The sequence below is a fragment of the Oncorhynchus mykiss genome, chromosome 23 (assembly GCF_013265735.2).
Source record: "Oncorhynchus mykiss isolate Arlee chromosome 23, USDA_OmykA_1.1, whole genome shotgun sequence".
Classification (NCBI taxonomy): domain Eukaryota; kingdom Metazoa; phylum Chordata; class Actinopteri; order Salmoniformes; family Salmonidae; genus Oncorhynchus; species Oncorhynchus mykiss.
Window position 1 is genome coordinate 3,300,386 of NC_048587.1, and position 17,500 is coordinate 3,317,885.

The 17,500-nt window shown below is 46.6% G+C and overlaps 1 protein-coding gene across 1 annotated transcript in view; it reads right to left on the reverse strand.

Moving 5' to 3' along the window:
* The window catches only part of LOC118943857 (EH domain-binding protein 1-like), a 43,670-nt gene that overhangs the window by 19,031 nt on the left and 7,139 nt on the right, over positions 1 to 17,500 (reverse strand). The gene's annotated exons all lie outside the window — the stretch shown is intronic.

The following is a 17,500-nucleotide window of genomic DNA, read 5'->3' on the forward strand; positions in this document are numbered from 1 at the left end:
AGGGGGAGCAGGGGAAAAAGAAGGGGAACACTTATTTTTTCTGATTGTTCATTAATGACTAATTTGCCTGCAGGGGGGGGGGCATTACAAGAGATCTGGACTAAATGGCCTAATAGATGTTGAAGCCCACCTAGGAGGGGGTAAGGAGATGGAGGGAGACGGGGAGAGGGAGACAACGCAAAAACAATTAGTATTACTGCTCAATGGGACAGAAAATAGAAAGAGAGAGACAGACTGAGAGACAGAGAGAGAGAGAGACAGACAGAGACAGAGAGACAGAGAGAGAGAGAGAGAGGCAGAGACACAGAGAGAGAGAGAGAGAGAGACAGAGAGAGAGCGAGAGAGACAGAGACAGAGAGACAGAGAGAGAGAGAGAGAGAGAGAGAGAGAGAGAGAGAGAGAGCGAGAGAGAGACAGAGACACAGAGAGACAGAGAGAGAGAGAGAGAGACAGAGAGGGAGAGAGAGAGAGAGAGAGAGAGAGAGCGAGAGAGAGACTAACCATTTGTACATCGTTACAACACTGTATATAGACATAATATGACATTTGTAATGTCTCTATTCTTTTGGAACTTCTGTATGTGTAATGTTTACTGTTCATTTGTATTGTTTATTTCACTTTTGTATATTATCTACCTCACTTGCTTTGGCAATGTTAACACATGTTTCCCATGCCAATAAAGCCCTTTGAATTAAATTGACCTTGAGAGCGAGAGACAGAGAGAGAGAGACAGAGAGAGAGAGATAGGAGTGAGTGAAAATAGCAAAGAAGAAAGTAGGAGAAAAGGGAGAAAAAGAGAGGGATAAAGAGAGGAAGAAGACAGTATGAGAAAAAGAGAGGGATAAAGAGAGGAAGAAGACAGTATGAGAAAAATAGAGAGAGTGAGTGAGAAAGAGAAGTGAACTGGTGACCTCTGTTCAAAGAGAGTGGCAGCATGGGACACTATTAGAGAGGTAGGGGAGAGCAGAGGGCAACACACACACATATATGGGGAGGGTTTAGAGAGGGGTCCAGAGACACACCAGCGCCCCCAGACAAAGGTCTGCTTCCCTGGGGTGGAGAGAGACACAGCTACCTCCTCTCTGGATCATCACAGTTAGCTTAGCACGATCCGCTAACTATCATACAACATCCATAGGTTACTGTTAAACCCGACAACTGGGTTGTATTCACTAGACACCAAACAGGCCCAAACGGGGTGGGACCTACCTGAATTGTTTGAAGTAATGAATTAACAGGACCCAGCTTCCAGCACCAATAAAGCAAAATCCTTCCATTCATTACCCATCATTACGACATGACAAATATGCTGATTCTGAAAATGCTAGAACAATGTTGTGTTTCTCTGCAACAGCATGTTTGGGACTCAGGAGGACTTGACAAGTAGACGCCTAAACCTTAACAGATCAGATACTCGTCCTCACACTAGAAGGACTAACAGATCAGATACTCGTCTCCACACTAGAAGGACTAACAGATCAGATACTCGTCTCCACACTAGAAGGACTAACAGATCAGATACTCGTCACCACACTAGAAGGACTAACAGATCAGATACTCGTCTCCACACTAGAAGGACTAACAGATCAGATACTCGTCTCCACACTAGAAGGACTAACAGATCAGATACTCGTCCTCACACTAGAAGGACTAACAGATCAGATACTCGTCTCCACACTAGAAGGACTAACAGATCAGATACTCGTCTCCACACTAGAAGGACTAACAGATCAGATACTCGTCTCCACACTAGAAGGACTAACAGATCAGATACTCGTCTCCACACTAGAAGGACTAACAGATCAGATACTCGTCTCCACACTAGAAGGACTAACAGATCAGATACTCGTCTCCACACTAGAAGGACTAACAGATCAGATACTCGTCACCACACTAGAAGGACTAACAGATCAGATACTCGTCTCCACACTAGAAGGACTAACAGATCAGATACTCGGCTCCACACTAGAAGGACTAACAGATCAGATACTCGTCTCCACACTAGAAGGACTAACAGATCAGATACTCGTCTCCACACTAGAAAGACTAACAGATCAGATACTCGTCCTCACACTAGAAGGACTAACAGATCAGATACTAGTCTCCACACTAGAAGGACTAACAGATCAGACTCTCGTCCTCACACTAGAAGGACTAACAGATCAGATACTCGTCTCCACACTAGAAGGACTAACAGATCAGATACTCGTCTCCACACTAGAAGTACTAACAGATCAGATACTCGTCTCCACACTAGAAGGACTAACAGATCAGATACTTGTCTCCACACTAGAAGGACTAACAGATCAGATACTCGTCACCACGCTAGAAGGACTAACAGATCAGATACTCGTCCTCACACTAGAAGGACTAACAGATCAGATACTCGTCTCCACACTAGAATGACTAACAGATCAGATACTCGTCTCCACACTAGAAGGACTAACAGATCAGATACTCGTCTCCACACTAGAAAGACTAACAGATCAGATACTCGTCACCACACTAGAAGGACTAACAGATCAGATACTCGTCTCTACACTAGAAGGACTAACAGATCAGATACTCGTCCCCACACTAGAAGGACTAACAGATCAGACACTCGTCTCCACACTAGAAGGACTAACAGATCAGATACTCGTCCTCACACTAGAAGGACTAACAGATCAGATACTAGTCTCCACACTAGAAGAACTAACAGATCTGAGGCTCCACTCGTCTCCACACTAGAAGAACTAACAGATCTGAGGCTCCACTCGTCTCCACACTAGAACGACTAACAGATCAGATACTCGTCTCCACACTAGAAGGACTAACAGATCAGATACTAGTCTCCACACTAGAAGAACTAACAGATCTGAGGATCCACTCGTCTCCACACTAGAAGAACTAACAGATCTGAGGCTCCACTCGTCTCCACACTAGAAGGACTAACAGATCAGATACTCGTCTCCACACTAGAAAGACTAACGGATCAGATACTCGTCTCCACACTAGAAGGACTAACAGATCAGATACTCGTCACCACACTAGAAGGACTAACGGATCAGATACTCGTCTCCACACTAGAAGGACTAACGGATCAGATACTCGTCTCCACACTAGAAGGACTAACAGATCAGACACTCGTCTCCACACTAGAAGAACTAACAGATCAGATACTCGTCTCCACACTAGAAGGACTAACAGATCAGATACTCGTCTCCACACTAGAAGGACTAACAGATCAGATACTCGTCCCCACACTAGAAAGACTAACAGATCAGATACTCGTCTCCACACTAGAAGGACTAACAGATCAGATACTCGTCCCCACACTAGAAGGACTAACAGATCAGATACTCGTCTCCACACTAGAAGGACTAACAGATCAGATACTCGTCACCACACTAGAAGGACTAACAGATCAGATACTCGTCTCCACACTAGAAGGACTAACAGATCAGATACTCGTCTCCACACTAGAAGGACTAACAGATCAGATACTCGTCTCCACACTAGAAGAACTAACAGATCTGAGGCTCCACTCGTCTCCACACTAGAAGAACTAACAGATCTGAGGCTCCACTCGTCTCCACACTAGAACGACTAACAGATCAGATACTCGTCTCCACACTAGAAGGACTAACAGATCAGACTCTCGTCTCCACACTAGAAGGACTAACAGATCAGACTCTCGTCTCCACACTAGAAGAACTAACAGATAAGATACTCGTCTCCACACTAGAAGGACTAACAGATCAGACTCTCGTCTCCACACTAGAAGGACTAACAGATCAGATACTCGTCACCACACTAGAAAGACTAACAGATCAGATACTCGTCTCCACACTAGAAGGACTAACAGATCAGATACTCGTCTCTACACTAGAAGGACTAACAGATCAGATACTCGTCTCTACACTAGAAGGACTAACAGATCAGATACTCGTCTCTACACTAGAAAGACTAACAGATCAGACACTCGTCTCCACACTAGAAGGACTAACAGATCAGATACTCGTCCTCACACTAGAAGGACTAACAGATCAGATACTAGTCTCCACACTAGAAGAACTAACAGATCTGAGGCTCCACTCGTCTCCACACTAGAAGAACTAACAGATCTGAGGCTCCACTCGTCTCCACACTAGAAGGACTAACAGATCAGATACTCGTCTCCACACTAGAAGGACTAACAGATCAGATACTAGTCTCCACACTAGAAGAACTAACAGATCTGAGGCTCCACTCGTCTCCACACTAGAAGAACTAACAGATCTGAGGCTCCACTCGTCTCCACACTAGAGGGACTAACAGATCAGATACTCGTCACCACACTAGAAGGACTAACAGATCAGATACTCGTCACCACACTAGAAAGACTAACAGATCAGATACTCGTCTCCACACTAGAAGGACTAACAGATCAGATACTCGTCCCCACACTAGAAGGACTAACAGATCAGATACTCGTCTCTACACTAGAAGGACTAACAGATCAGATACTCGTCTCTACACTAGAAAGACTAACAGATCAGACACTCGTCTCCACACTAGAAGGACTAACAGATCAGATACTCGTCCTCACACTAGAAGGACTAACAGATCAGATACTCGTCTCCACACTAGAAGGACTAACAGATCAGATACTCGTCTCCACACTAGAAGGACTAACAGATCAGATACTCGTCCTCACACTAGAAGGACTAACACATAAAGCAACAAATGTCCCTCTCCCTCCCTCCCTCCCTCCCTTTCTCTCTCTCTCCCTCCCTCCCTTTCTCTCTCCCTCCCTCCCTTTCTCTCTCCCTTTTTCTCTCCCTCCCTCCCTTTCTCCCTCCCTCCCTCCCTTTCTCTCCCTCCCTCCCTCCCTTTTTCTCTCCCTCCCTCCCTTTCTCTCCCTCCCTCCCTCCCCTTTTCTCTCCCTCCCTCCCTCCCTTTTTCTCTCCCTCCCTCCCTTTCTCTCTCCCTCCCTCCCTTCCAAATGAGTGCCATTACATCTCCACACCTAAAGCCCTCGACAAGCTTCACGTGTGTAGATGTTAATGTGTGTAGATGTTAATGTGTGTAGATGTTAACGTGTGTAGATGTTAATGTGTGTAGATGTTAATGTGTGTGTGCTGGGTGGAGTCTGATTTCTTGTTGTTGCAACGTGCACCTTTTGGTAACATGAAAGGTCACCAGTCCAGACTCCCAAACAGCAACAGTCACAAGGGGGCGACAGAGGTTTTCTTGTTGTCTTCTCATTTGTGGTGAAAGCTAAAGAAGAGTATTTTGTGTGGTCTTCCCCTTCTAGCCAGTTGGCTCAACACTGCACATTTACTAGCTTTTATCTTCCCACATCTCAATGTGAAATAATCTGATTTATAATTCAATTATATGCCAATACTATTATACGAGTAACCTAAGACATTTCCCCAATTTGATATCAGGCTTCAATGTCTTCACTCATCATGTTTAGTCAAGGAGAACAACAAGCACATGGCTCTCTGTTTTGAGGTTTCAAAACAGCCATGAACAACTATCACTTCTAAACCAAACAGCCTTTTGGGGAATCTAACAAGGATACAACGACGTTTAGTTTATAGTTTAAAACAGCCGCTGAGGTTATGTTTGCTTATGAATGTGAAATAGGCTGTTTACACTTAATGCCAAGCTAAACCGTGACAGCAATCTTAAAAGATGATTAGCTTCCCACATCGCCAAGTGGATGAATCTGATTTGTAATGAAATAATACTGAATGTCCAGGCAGAGATTCTTCCACAACGGTGTGATTTGCTGCTTCGATGTTTTCGCTCAGCAGAAAAATACAACGGCATCATGTTTTGGTCGCGGAGAGAAAAAGCCCCCCATCTCACAGCGGTTTTTACCAATAGCCTGGAATCACTAGTTATTACTTCTAAACAACATACATATATTATATATTTGAGGGTGGGGGTGGGGGGTTCAGAAAAGGCTCCAATGTCGTTTGGTTTATTGTTTGAACAGTCGGTGAGATTCTAATTGGCTTCAGAATGGAGAATAGGCTGCTTTGACCCATAACCTGTAGCCTATAGTTAGGGATCAAGCCTATAGTTAGGATCAAGCCTGTAGTTAGGATCAAGCCTATAGTTAGGATCAAGCCTATAGTTAGGATCAAGCCTGTAGCCTATAGTTAGGATCAAGCCTGTAGCCTATAGTTAGGATCAAGCCTGTAGCCTGTAGTTAGGATCAAGCCTATAGTTAGGATCAAGCCTGTAGCCTGTAGTTAGGATCAAGCCTATAGCCTGTAGTTAGGATCAAGCCTGTAGCCTATAGTTAGGATCAAGCCTATAGTTAGGATCAAGCCTGTAGCCTATAGTTAGGATCAAGCCTGTAGCCTATAGTTAGGATCAAGCCTGTAGCCTATAGTTAGGATCAAGCCTGTAGCCTGTAGTTAGGATCAAGCCTGTAGTTAGGATCAAGCCTGTAGCCTGTAGTTAGGATCAAGCCTATAGTTAGGATCAAGCCTATAGTTAGGATCAAGCCTGTAGCCTGTAGTTAGGATCAAGCCTATAGCCTGTAGTTAGGATCAAGCCTGTAGCCTATAGTTAGGATCAAGCCTATAGCCTGTAGTTAGGATCAAGCCTGTAGCCTATAGTTAGGATCAAGCCTATACAGTGCCTTGCGAAAGTATTCGGCCCCCTTGAACTTTTAGACCTTTTGCCACATTTCAGGCTTCAAACATAAAGATATAAAACTGTATTTTTTTGTGAAGAATCAACAACAAGTGGGACACAATCATGAAGTGGAACGACATTTATTGGATATTTCAAACTTTTTTAACAAATCAAAAACTGAAAAATTGGTCGTGCAAAATTATTCAGCCCCCTTAAGTTAATACTTTGTAGTGCCACCTTTTGCTGCGATTACAGCTGTAAGTCGCTTGGGGTATGTCTCTATCAGTTTTGCACATCGAGAGACTGACATTTTTTCCCATTCCTCCTTGCAAAACAGCTCGAGCTCAGTGAGGTTGGATGGAGAGCATTTGTGAACAGCAGTTTTCAGTTCTTTCCACAGATTCGCGATTGGATTCAGGTCTGGACTTTGACTTGGCCATTCTAACACCTGGATATGTTTATTTTTGAACCATTCCATTGTACATTTTGCTTTATGTTTTGGATCATTGTCTTGTTGGAAGACAAATCTCCGTCCCAGTCTCAGGTCTTTTGCAGACTCCATCAGGTTTTCTTCCAGAATGGTCCTGTATTTGGCTCCATCCATCTTCCCATCAATTTTAACCATCTTCCCTGTCCCTGCTGAAGAAAAGCAGGCCCAAACCATGATGCTGCCACCACCATGTTTGACAGTGGGGATGGTGTGTTCAGCTGTGTTGCTTTTACGCCAAACATAACGTTTTGCATTGTTGCCAAAAAGTTCAATTTTGGTTTCATCTGACCAGAGCACCTTCTTCCACATGTTTGGTGTGTCTCCCAGGTGGCTTGTGGCAAACTTTAAACAACACTTTTTATGGATATCTTTAAGAAATGGCTTTCTTCTTGTCACTCTTCCATAAAAGCCAGATTTGTGCAATATATGACTGATTGTTGTCCTATGGACAGAGTCTCCCACCTCAGCTGTAGATCTCTGCAGTTCATCCAGAGTGATCATGGGCCTCTTGGCTGCATCTCTGATCAGTCTTCTCCTTGTATGAGCTGAAAGTTTAGAGGGACGGCCAGGTCTTGGTAGATTTGCAGTGGTCTGATACTCCTTCCATTTCAATATTATCGCTTGCACAGTGCTCCTTGGGATGTTTAAAGCTTGGGAAATCTTTTTGTATCCAAATCCGGCTTTAAACTTCTTCACAACAGTATCTCGGACCTGCCTGGTGTGTTCCTTGTTCTTCATGATGCTCTCTGCGCTTTTAACGGACCTCTGAGACTATCACAGTGCAGGTGCATTTATTCGGAGACTTGATTACACATAGGTGGATTGTATTTATCATCATTAGTCATTTAGGTCAACATTGGATCATTCAGAGATCCTCACTGAACTTCTGGAGAGAGTTTGCTGCACTGAAAGTAAAGGGGCTGAATAATTTTGCACGCCCAATTTTTCAGTTTTTGATTTGTTAAAAAAGTTTGAAATATCCAATAAATGTCGTTCCACTTCATGATTGTGTCCCACTTGTTGATTCTTCATAAAAAAATACAGTTTTATATCTTTATGTTTGAAGCCTGAAATGTGGCAAAAGGTCGCAAAGTTCAAGGAGGCCGAATACTTTCGCAAGGCACTGTAGTTAGGATCAAGCCTGTAGCCTATAGTTAGGATCAAGCCTATAGTTAGGATCAAGCCTGTAGTTAGGATCAAGCCTGTAGCCTGTAGTTAGGATCAAGCCTATAGTTAGGATCAAGCCTATAGTTAGGATCAAGCCTGTAGCCTATAGTTAGGATCAAGCCTATAGTTAGGATCAAGCCTATAGTTAGGATCAAGCCTGTAGCCTGTAGTTAGGATCAAGCCTATAGCCTGTAGTTAGGATCAAGCCTGTAGCCTATAGTTAGGATCAAGCCTATAGCCTGTAGTTAGGATCAAGCCTGTAGCCTATAGTTAGGATCTCTCTCTCTCTCTCTCTCTCTCCTATAGTTAGGATCAAGGTACCGAGCTTCATTGAACACACAACACAGCCCCCACGGCAAGGAATGATATGACGCATTACAATTTTCATGTGGCGCCACAAGGAGACGCTCCTTATGTGAAGAAAATTGACATCGCAACACTGCGCTATGCTCCGTGGGGTCCGTCTCCGTGGGGCCCGACTCCGTGGGTTCTCTCCCTTCACCTCCTCCATCTCCTCTCCCTTCACCTCCTCCCTTTCCTCTCCCCTCTCCTCTCCCTTCACCTCCTCCCTCTCCTCTCCCTCCATCTCCTCTCCCTTCACCTCCTCCCTCTCCTCTCCCTTCACCTCCTCCCTCCCTCTCCTCTCCCTTCACCTCCTCCCTCTCCTCTCCCCTCTCCTCTCCCTTCACCTCCTCCCCCCTCTCCTCTCCCTTCACCTCCTCCCTCTCCTCTCCCTTCACCTTCTCCCTCTCCTCTCCCTTCACCTCCTCCCTCTCCTCTCCCTTCACCTCCTCCCTCTCCTCTCCCTTCACCTCTCCCTTCACCTCTCCCTCTCCTCTCCCTTCACCTCCTCCCTCTCCTCTCCCTTCACCTCCTCCCTCTCTTCTCCCTTCACCTCCTCCCTCTCCTCTCCCTTCACCTCCTCCCTCTCCTCTCCCTTCACCTCCTCCCTCTCCTCTCCCTTCACCTCTTCCCTCTCCTCTCCCTTCACCTCCTCTCCCTTCACCTCCTCTCCCTCCCTCCCTCTCCTCTCCCTTCACCTCCTCCCTCCTTCCCTTTCCCCTACATTAGTGGCGTATGGACACCTAGAGGAACTTATTTCTCCCTCCCTCCCCCCACATTACTGCCATTACCCCGGCAGAATGAAACCTGTTTTAATTGAATTAATATATTCTGTATGCTAAACCACAAAGTAGCTATGAGCACACGTATGCACACACACACACACACACACACACACACACACACGGCCTAATCAAAACAAGGCATCAAGTAATCTCATCTGAATTGCTGACAACTATCAGCTGACAGGAGAGGCTAGAAGGGGGATTCTTTTAATCAATCTATTCTATTAAAAAAGTCAAACAATTCAATAATTCCCCTCCTCCTTCCCCTCCCTCGTTCCCTAATGCTTCCCTTATTAGTGTCGTCCTTGGGAAATAAGGAGTTAGATGAAATGAAAGGAGGGAGGGAGAGCAGTCGCCTACTCAAACACCTTAAAGGAGGCAATGAGGCGTCCATCTTGGCTTCACAGCATTAACAACAAGGGGACGGACGGTAGAGGACTTCTGGCTCCATGAGAACAGACTGGTTTAATTCTGGTTCTCTTCTGAACAACTTGAAAGTCTCTGACTGGTGCTTCTTGGAAGGGTGTCCGTGTTTGTGGTTAAGATTATTATGCTGAGTTTGTTATTCCTAAAGCCCACGGAGACTGACACAGGCAAATGCACGCACACACACACAGTCGCATGCACGCACGCACACACACACACACACACACACAGTCGCATGCATGCACGCACACACACACACACACACACAGTCGCATGCATGCACGCGCACACACACACACACACACACACAGTCACACACACACAGTCACACACACACAGTCACACACACAGTCGCATGCATGCACACACACAGTCACACCACACAGCAACCATTTAATTGAAGGACATCATGTCCTTCCGGGATGCAGACAATGAACGGCACAAAGCTGACACTTTATACATATTTTATTACTGAAAGGTTCATTTCATTTTCTCTTCAAATCCTTGGTCATCAGTCAGAACCGTCTCTCTCTAACACTCACTCACTCTCTCCCCAACACTCACTCACTCTCTCTCCAACACTCACTCACTCTCTCTCCAACACTCTCTCTCTCTCTCTCCAACACTCACTCTCTAACACTCACTCACTCTCTCCCCAACACTCACTCTCTCTCTCTCCAACACTCACTCTCTCTCTCTCCAACACTCACTCTCTCTCTCCAACACTCTCTCTCTCTCTCCCCAACACTCTCTCTCTCTCTCCCCAACACTCTCACTCTCTCTCTCCAACACTCACTCACTCTCTCTCCAACACTCTCTCTCTCTCTCTCTCCAACACTCTCTCTCTCTCTCTCCCCAACACTCTCTCTCTCTCCCCAACACTCTCACTCTCTCTCTCCAACACTCACTCTCTCTCTCTCTCCAACACTCACTCGCTCTCTCTCTCCCCAACACTCTCTCTCTCACTCTCTCTCCAACACTCTCTCTCCAACACTCACTCTCTCTCTCTCCAACACTCACTCACTCTCTCTCTCCCCAACACTCTCTCTCTCACTCTCTCTCCAACACTCTCTCTCCAACACTCACTCTCTCTCTCTCCAACACTCACTCACTCTCTCTCTAACACTCTCTCTCCAACACTCACTCTCTCTCTCTCCAACACTCACTCTCTCTTTCTCCCCAACACTCACTCTCTCTTTCTCCCCAACACTCACTCTCTCTCTCTCCAACACTCACACTCTCTCTCTCTCAAACACTCACTCTCTCTCTCCCCAACACTCTCCCTAACACACACACACACACACACACACACACTCTCCCTAACACACACACACACTCTCCCTAACACACACACACACTCTCCCTAACACACACACACACTCTCTCCCTAACACACACACACACACTCTCCCTAACACACACACACACACACACACACACACACACACACACACACACACACACACACACACACACACACACACACACACACTCTCCCTAACAAACACACACACACTCTCCCTAACACACACACACACACACACTCTCCCTAACACACACACACTCTCCCTAACACACACACACACTCCCTAACACACACACACACTCTCCCTAACACACACACACACTCTCTCTAACACACACACACTCCCTAACACACACACACTCCCTAACACACACATACACTCTCCCTAACACACACACACACACTCTCTCTCTCTCTCTTTCTCTCAACCTACTTTTTATTCACTCCTTTTTCCTTCAATACAGAACATTTGGAAAGGTCATTCTGGATGTGACCACCCCATTTGGAAAGGTCATTCTGGATGTGACCACCCCATTTGGAAAGGTCATTCTGGATGTGACCACCCCATTTGGAAAGGTCATTCTGGATGTGACCACCCCATTTGGAAAGGTAATTCTGGATTTGTCCACCCCATTTGGAAAGGTCATTCTGGATTTGACCACCCCATTTGGAAAGGTCATTCTGGATTTGACCACCGCATTTTGTGAGGTAACTGCAGGCTTCAAATTGTATCCAGGAGTTGATCAGACTCTGAGGAAGTAGATAAAGGGCTTCATGGCCAACATCCTGAAGTCTCCCTTTAAGGGTGTTGGTGTGACATTAAGTTGATGTTATAAGACTCAGAGGAAGGTTGTTTGCTTTTTTTTTTTCTTAAAAAAATAATATTTAACCCCTTTTTTTCTCCCCAATTGGTAGTTACAGTCTTGTCCCAGCACCTCCTCCCAGCTGCCCACTGCACTGAGGCTAGGTAACACGGTCACCACCGATAAATCCATGATTATCGAAAACTTCAATAAGCATTTCTCAACGTCTGGCCATGCCTTCCGCCTGGCTACTTCAACCTCGGCCAACAGCCCCGCCCCCCCCCCGCTGCTCCTCGCCCAAGCCTCTCCAGGTTCTCCTTTACCCAAATCCAGATAGCAGATGTTCTGAAAGAGCTGCAAAACCTGGACCCGTACAAATCAGCTGGGCTTGACAATCTGGACCCTCTATTCCTGAAACTATCCGCCACCATTGTCGCAACCCCTATTACCAGCCTGTTCAACCTCTCTTTCATATCGTCTGAGATCCCCAAGGATTGGAAAGCTGCCGCAGTTATCCCCCTCTTCAAAGGGGGAGACACCCTGGACCCAAACTGTTACAGACCTATATCCATCCTGCCCTGCCTATCTAAGGTCTTCGAAAGCCAAGTCAACAAACAGGTCACTGACCATCTCGAATCCCACCGTACCTTCTCCGCTGTGCAATCTGGTTTCCGAGCCGGTCACGGGTGCACCTCAGCCACACTCAAGGTACTAAACGATATCATAACCGTCATCGATAAAAGACAGTACTGTGCAGCCGCCTTCATTGACCTTGCCAAGGCTTTCGACTCTGTCAATCACCATATTCTTATCGGCAGACTCAGTAGCCTCGGTTTTTCGAATGACTGCCTTGCCTGGTTCACCAATTACTTTGCAGACAGAGTTCAGTGTGTCAAATCGGAGGGCATGCTGTCCGGTCCTCTGGCAGTCTCTATGGGGGTGCCACAGGGTTCAATTCTCGGGCCGACTCTTTTCTCTGTATACATCAATGATGTTGCTCTTGCTGCGGGCGATTCCCTGATCCACCTCTACGCAGACGACACCATTCTATATACTTTCGGCCCGTCATTGGACACTGTGCTATCTAACCTCCAAACACCAAATGCATGCTTTTCAACCGATCGCTGCCTGCACCCGCATGCCCGCCTAGCATCACCACCCTGGATGGTTCCGACCTAGAATATGTGGACATCTATAAGTACCTAGGTGTCTGGCTAGACTGCAAACTCTCCTTCCAGACTCATATCAAACATCTCCAATCGAAAATCAAATCAAGAGTCGGCTTTCTATTCCGCAACAAAGCCTCCTTCACTCACGCCGCCAAGCTTACCCTAGTAAAACTGACTATCCTACCGATCCTCGACTTCGGCGATGTCATCTACAAAATGGCTTCCAGCACTCTACTCAGCAAACTGGATGCAGTCTATCACAGTGCCATCCGTTTTGTCACTAAAGCACCTTATACCACCCACCACTGCGACTTGTATGCTCTAGTCGGCTGGCCCTCGCTACATATTCGTCGCCAGACCCACTGGCTCCAGGTCATCTACAAGTCCATGCTAGGTAAAGCTCCGCCTTATCTCAGCTCACTGGTCACGATGGCAACACCCATCCGTAGCACGCGCTCCAGCAGGTGTATCTCACTGATCATCCCTAAAGCCAACACCTCATTTGGCCGCCTTTCGTTCCAGTACTCTGCTGCCTGTGACTGGAACGAATTGCAAAAATCGCTGAAGTTGGAGACTTTTATCTCCCTCACCAACTTCAAACATCAGCTATCTGAGCAGCTAACCGATCGCTGCAGCTGTACATAGTCTATTGGTAAATAGCCCACCCATTTTCACCTACCTCATCCCCATACTGTTTTTATTTATTTACTTTTCTGCTCTTTTGCACACCAATATCTCTACCTGTACATGACCATCTGATCATTTATCACTCCAGTGTTAATCTGCAAAATTGTAATTATTCGCCTACCTCATGCCTTTTGCACACATTGTATATAGACTCCCCCTTTGTTTTCTACTGTGTTATTGACTTGTTAATTGTTTACTCCATGTGTAACTCTGTGTTGTCTGCTCATACTGCTATGCTTTATCTTGGCCAGGTCGCAGTTGTAAATGAGAACTTGTTCTCAACTAGCCTACCTGGTTAAATAAAGGTGTTCTCAACTAGCCTACCTGGTTAAATAAAGGTGTTCTCAACTAGCCTACCTGGTTAAATAAAGGTGTTCTCAACTAGCCTACCTGGTTAAATAAAGGTGTTCTCAACTAGCCTACCTGGTTAAATAAAGGTGAAATAAAAAAATAATAAATAAATAAATAAACAACTCCCGAACGGACTCAGGAGAGGCGAAGGTCGAGAGCCATGCGTCCTCCGAAACACAACCCAACCAAGCCGCACTGCTTCTTAACACAGCGCCATCTAACCCGGAAGCCGGCCCCACCAATGTGTCGGAGGAAACACCGTGCACCTAGCGACCTGGTTAGCGCGCACTGCACCCGGCCCGCCACAGGAGTCGCTAGTGCGCGATGAGACAAGGATATCTATCCCTACCGGCCAAACCCTACCTAACCCGGACGACGCTGGGGCAACTGAGAGGGAGGGGGGGAGTAAGAAAGAGGGAGAGGGGGGGTAAGGGAGAGGGAGGGGGGGAGTAAGAGAGGGAGGGGGGAGTAAGAGAGAGGGAGAGGGGGGGGTAAGAGAGAGGGAGAGGGGGGGTAAGAGAGAGGGAGAGGGGGGGTAAGAGAGTGGGTGGGGGGGTAAAAGAGAGGGGCAGAGAGTGGCACCAAGTTTCTGAAAGAGAGAGGTACCAAAAACCTAACCCTTTTGACCTTAGCAGGCCCCTGTGGGCATCCTGAAAAGAGCCTGAGCAGAAGTTAATAAGGAAGGATCCTTGAGGAGGCCCTCAACTGCCCGCTCACAATCCTGCCTTTGTCTCCAGTTACACAGAGCAGGAGGGGGGAGGTGTGGAGCAGGAGGGGGAGGAGTGGAGGAGAAAGGGGAGGCGTGGAGGAGGAAAGGGAGGCGTGGAGGAGGAAAGGGAGGCGTGGAGGAGGGGGAGGCGTGGAGGAGGAGAGGGAGGCGTGGAGGAGGAGAGGGAGGCGTGGAGGAGGAGGGGGAGGCCAGGAGGGGTAGGGGGAGGCATGGTGGAGGAGGAGGGGGAGGCTTGGAGGAGGAGAGGGAGGCGTGGAGGAGGAGGGGGAGGCTTGGAGGAGGAAGGGGAGGCATGGAGGAGGAGGGGGAGGCTTGGAGGAGGAGGGGGAGGTGTGGAGGAGGAGGGGGAGGCATGGAGCAGGAGGGGGAGGCGTGGAGCAGGAGGGGGAGGCGTGGAGCAGGAGGGGGAGGCGTGGAGCAGGAGGGGGAGGCGTGGAGCAGGAGGCATGGAGCAGGAGGGGGAGGCGTGGAGGAGGAGGGGGAGGCGTGGAGGGGGAGGCGTGGAGGAGGAGGCGTGGAGGGGGAGGCGTGGAGGAGGAGGGGGAGGCACGGAGGGGGAGGGGGAGGCGTGGAGTAGGATGGGGGAGGCGTGGAGCAGGATGGGGGAGTCGTGGAGCAGGAGGGGGAGGCGTGGGGAAAAGAGCATCTCTGTCAAATGTGGGAGTGGGAAGGAGGGAGCAGTTTGGAAATGGCTTTTCAAAGTCACAAGGTAAAGGAGGTGTCATTGAAACAGAGCGAGAGAGAGATGGAGGAAGGGAGAGAAAAGAGGACAAAGCAGTGTGGAGTGGAGGGGAAGGAGAGGTATAGAATGTTCTCTCGCTACATGACATGAGAAGTAGAGTCAGCAAAGTGGCCAAGCTTGAAAAGGATGAAGGTTCCACTCTGTGGATTCTCTTCTTCTGTCCATTTAGGGCTTTCTGACACAGTTCACTGTACTGAGAACAGTCCCAATGACAGCCCTGTCACAGACTCACTCTGCCGACAACACACACACACCATGACTTCTAGTCCCTTTACCCCTACCTACATTATACTGCTGTTACTGTCTATTATCTATCCTTTACCCCTACCTACATTATACTGCTGTTACTGTCTATTATCTAACCTTTACCCCTACCTACAGTATACTGCTGTTACTGTCTATTATCTATCCTTTACCCCTACCTACAGTATACTGCTGTTACTGTCTATTATCTATCCTTTACCCCTACCTACATTATACTGCTGTTACTGTCTATTATCTATCCTTTACCCCTACCTACAGTATACTGCTGTTACTGTCTATTATCTATCCTTTACCCCTACCTACAGTATACTGCTGTTACTGTCTATTATCTATCCTTTACCCCTACCTACAGTATACTGCTGTTACTGTCTATTATCTATCCTTTACCCCTACCTACATTATACTGCTGTTACTGTCTATTATCTATCCTTTACCCCTACCTACATTATACTGCTGTTACTGTCTATTATCTATCCTTTACCCTTACCTACAGTATACTGCTGTTACTGTCATGTTATTACCTGGTACTTCCTGTATATAGCCATGTTATTACCTGGTACTTCCTGTATATAGTCATGTTATTATCTGGTACTTCCTGTATATAGCCATGTTATTACCTGGTACTTCCTGTATACAGCCATGTTATTACCTGGTACTCCCTATATACAGCCATGGTACTGGTACTTCCTGTATATAGCCATGTTATTACCTGGTACTTCCTGTATATAGCCATGTTATTACCTGGTACTTCCTGTATATAACCATGTTATTACCTGGTACTTCCTGTATATAACCATGTTATTACCTGGTACTTCCTGTATATAACCATGTTATTACCTGGTACTTCCTGTATATAGCCATGTTATTACCTGGTACTTCCTGTATATAGCCATGTTATTACCTGGTACTTCCTGTATATAGCCATGTTATTACCTGGTACTTCCTGTATATAGCCATGTTATTACCTGGTACTTCCTGTATATAGCCATGTAATTACCTGGTACTTCCTGTATATATCCATGTTATTACCTGGTACTTCCTGTATATACTCATGTTATTACCTGGTACTTCCTGTATATAGTCATGTTATTACCTGGTACTTCCTGTATATAGCCATGTTATTACCTGGTACTTCCTGTATATAGTAATGTAATTATCACTACACCTTGCATTTATTCCTTGTGTTTCTAGTTCTAGTTTGTATCTTTAACTCTGCATTGTTGTAAAATAACGCATCAGGAAGTAGTTCACTGTTAGTCTACACCTGTTGTTTACCAAGCATGTGACCAAGAACATTTGATTTGAAGTGTCTCAAAACACCCACATAAAAAATAGGAGCACACAATCTCCAAGTCTCTCTCTCTCACACACACACACACACACACACACACACACACATACACACACCAAGTCAAACACACACACACACACACACACACACACACACACACACACACACACACACACACACACACACACCAAGTCAAACACACACACACTCCAAGTCACACACACACACACTCCAAGTCACACACACACAAACTCCAAGTCACACACACACAAACTCCAAGTCACACACACACACACGCCAAGTCTCACACACACACACACACACAC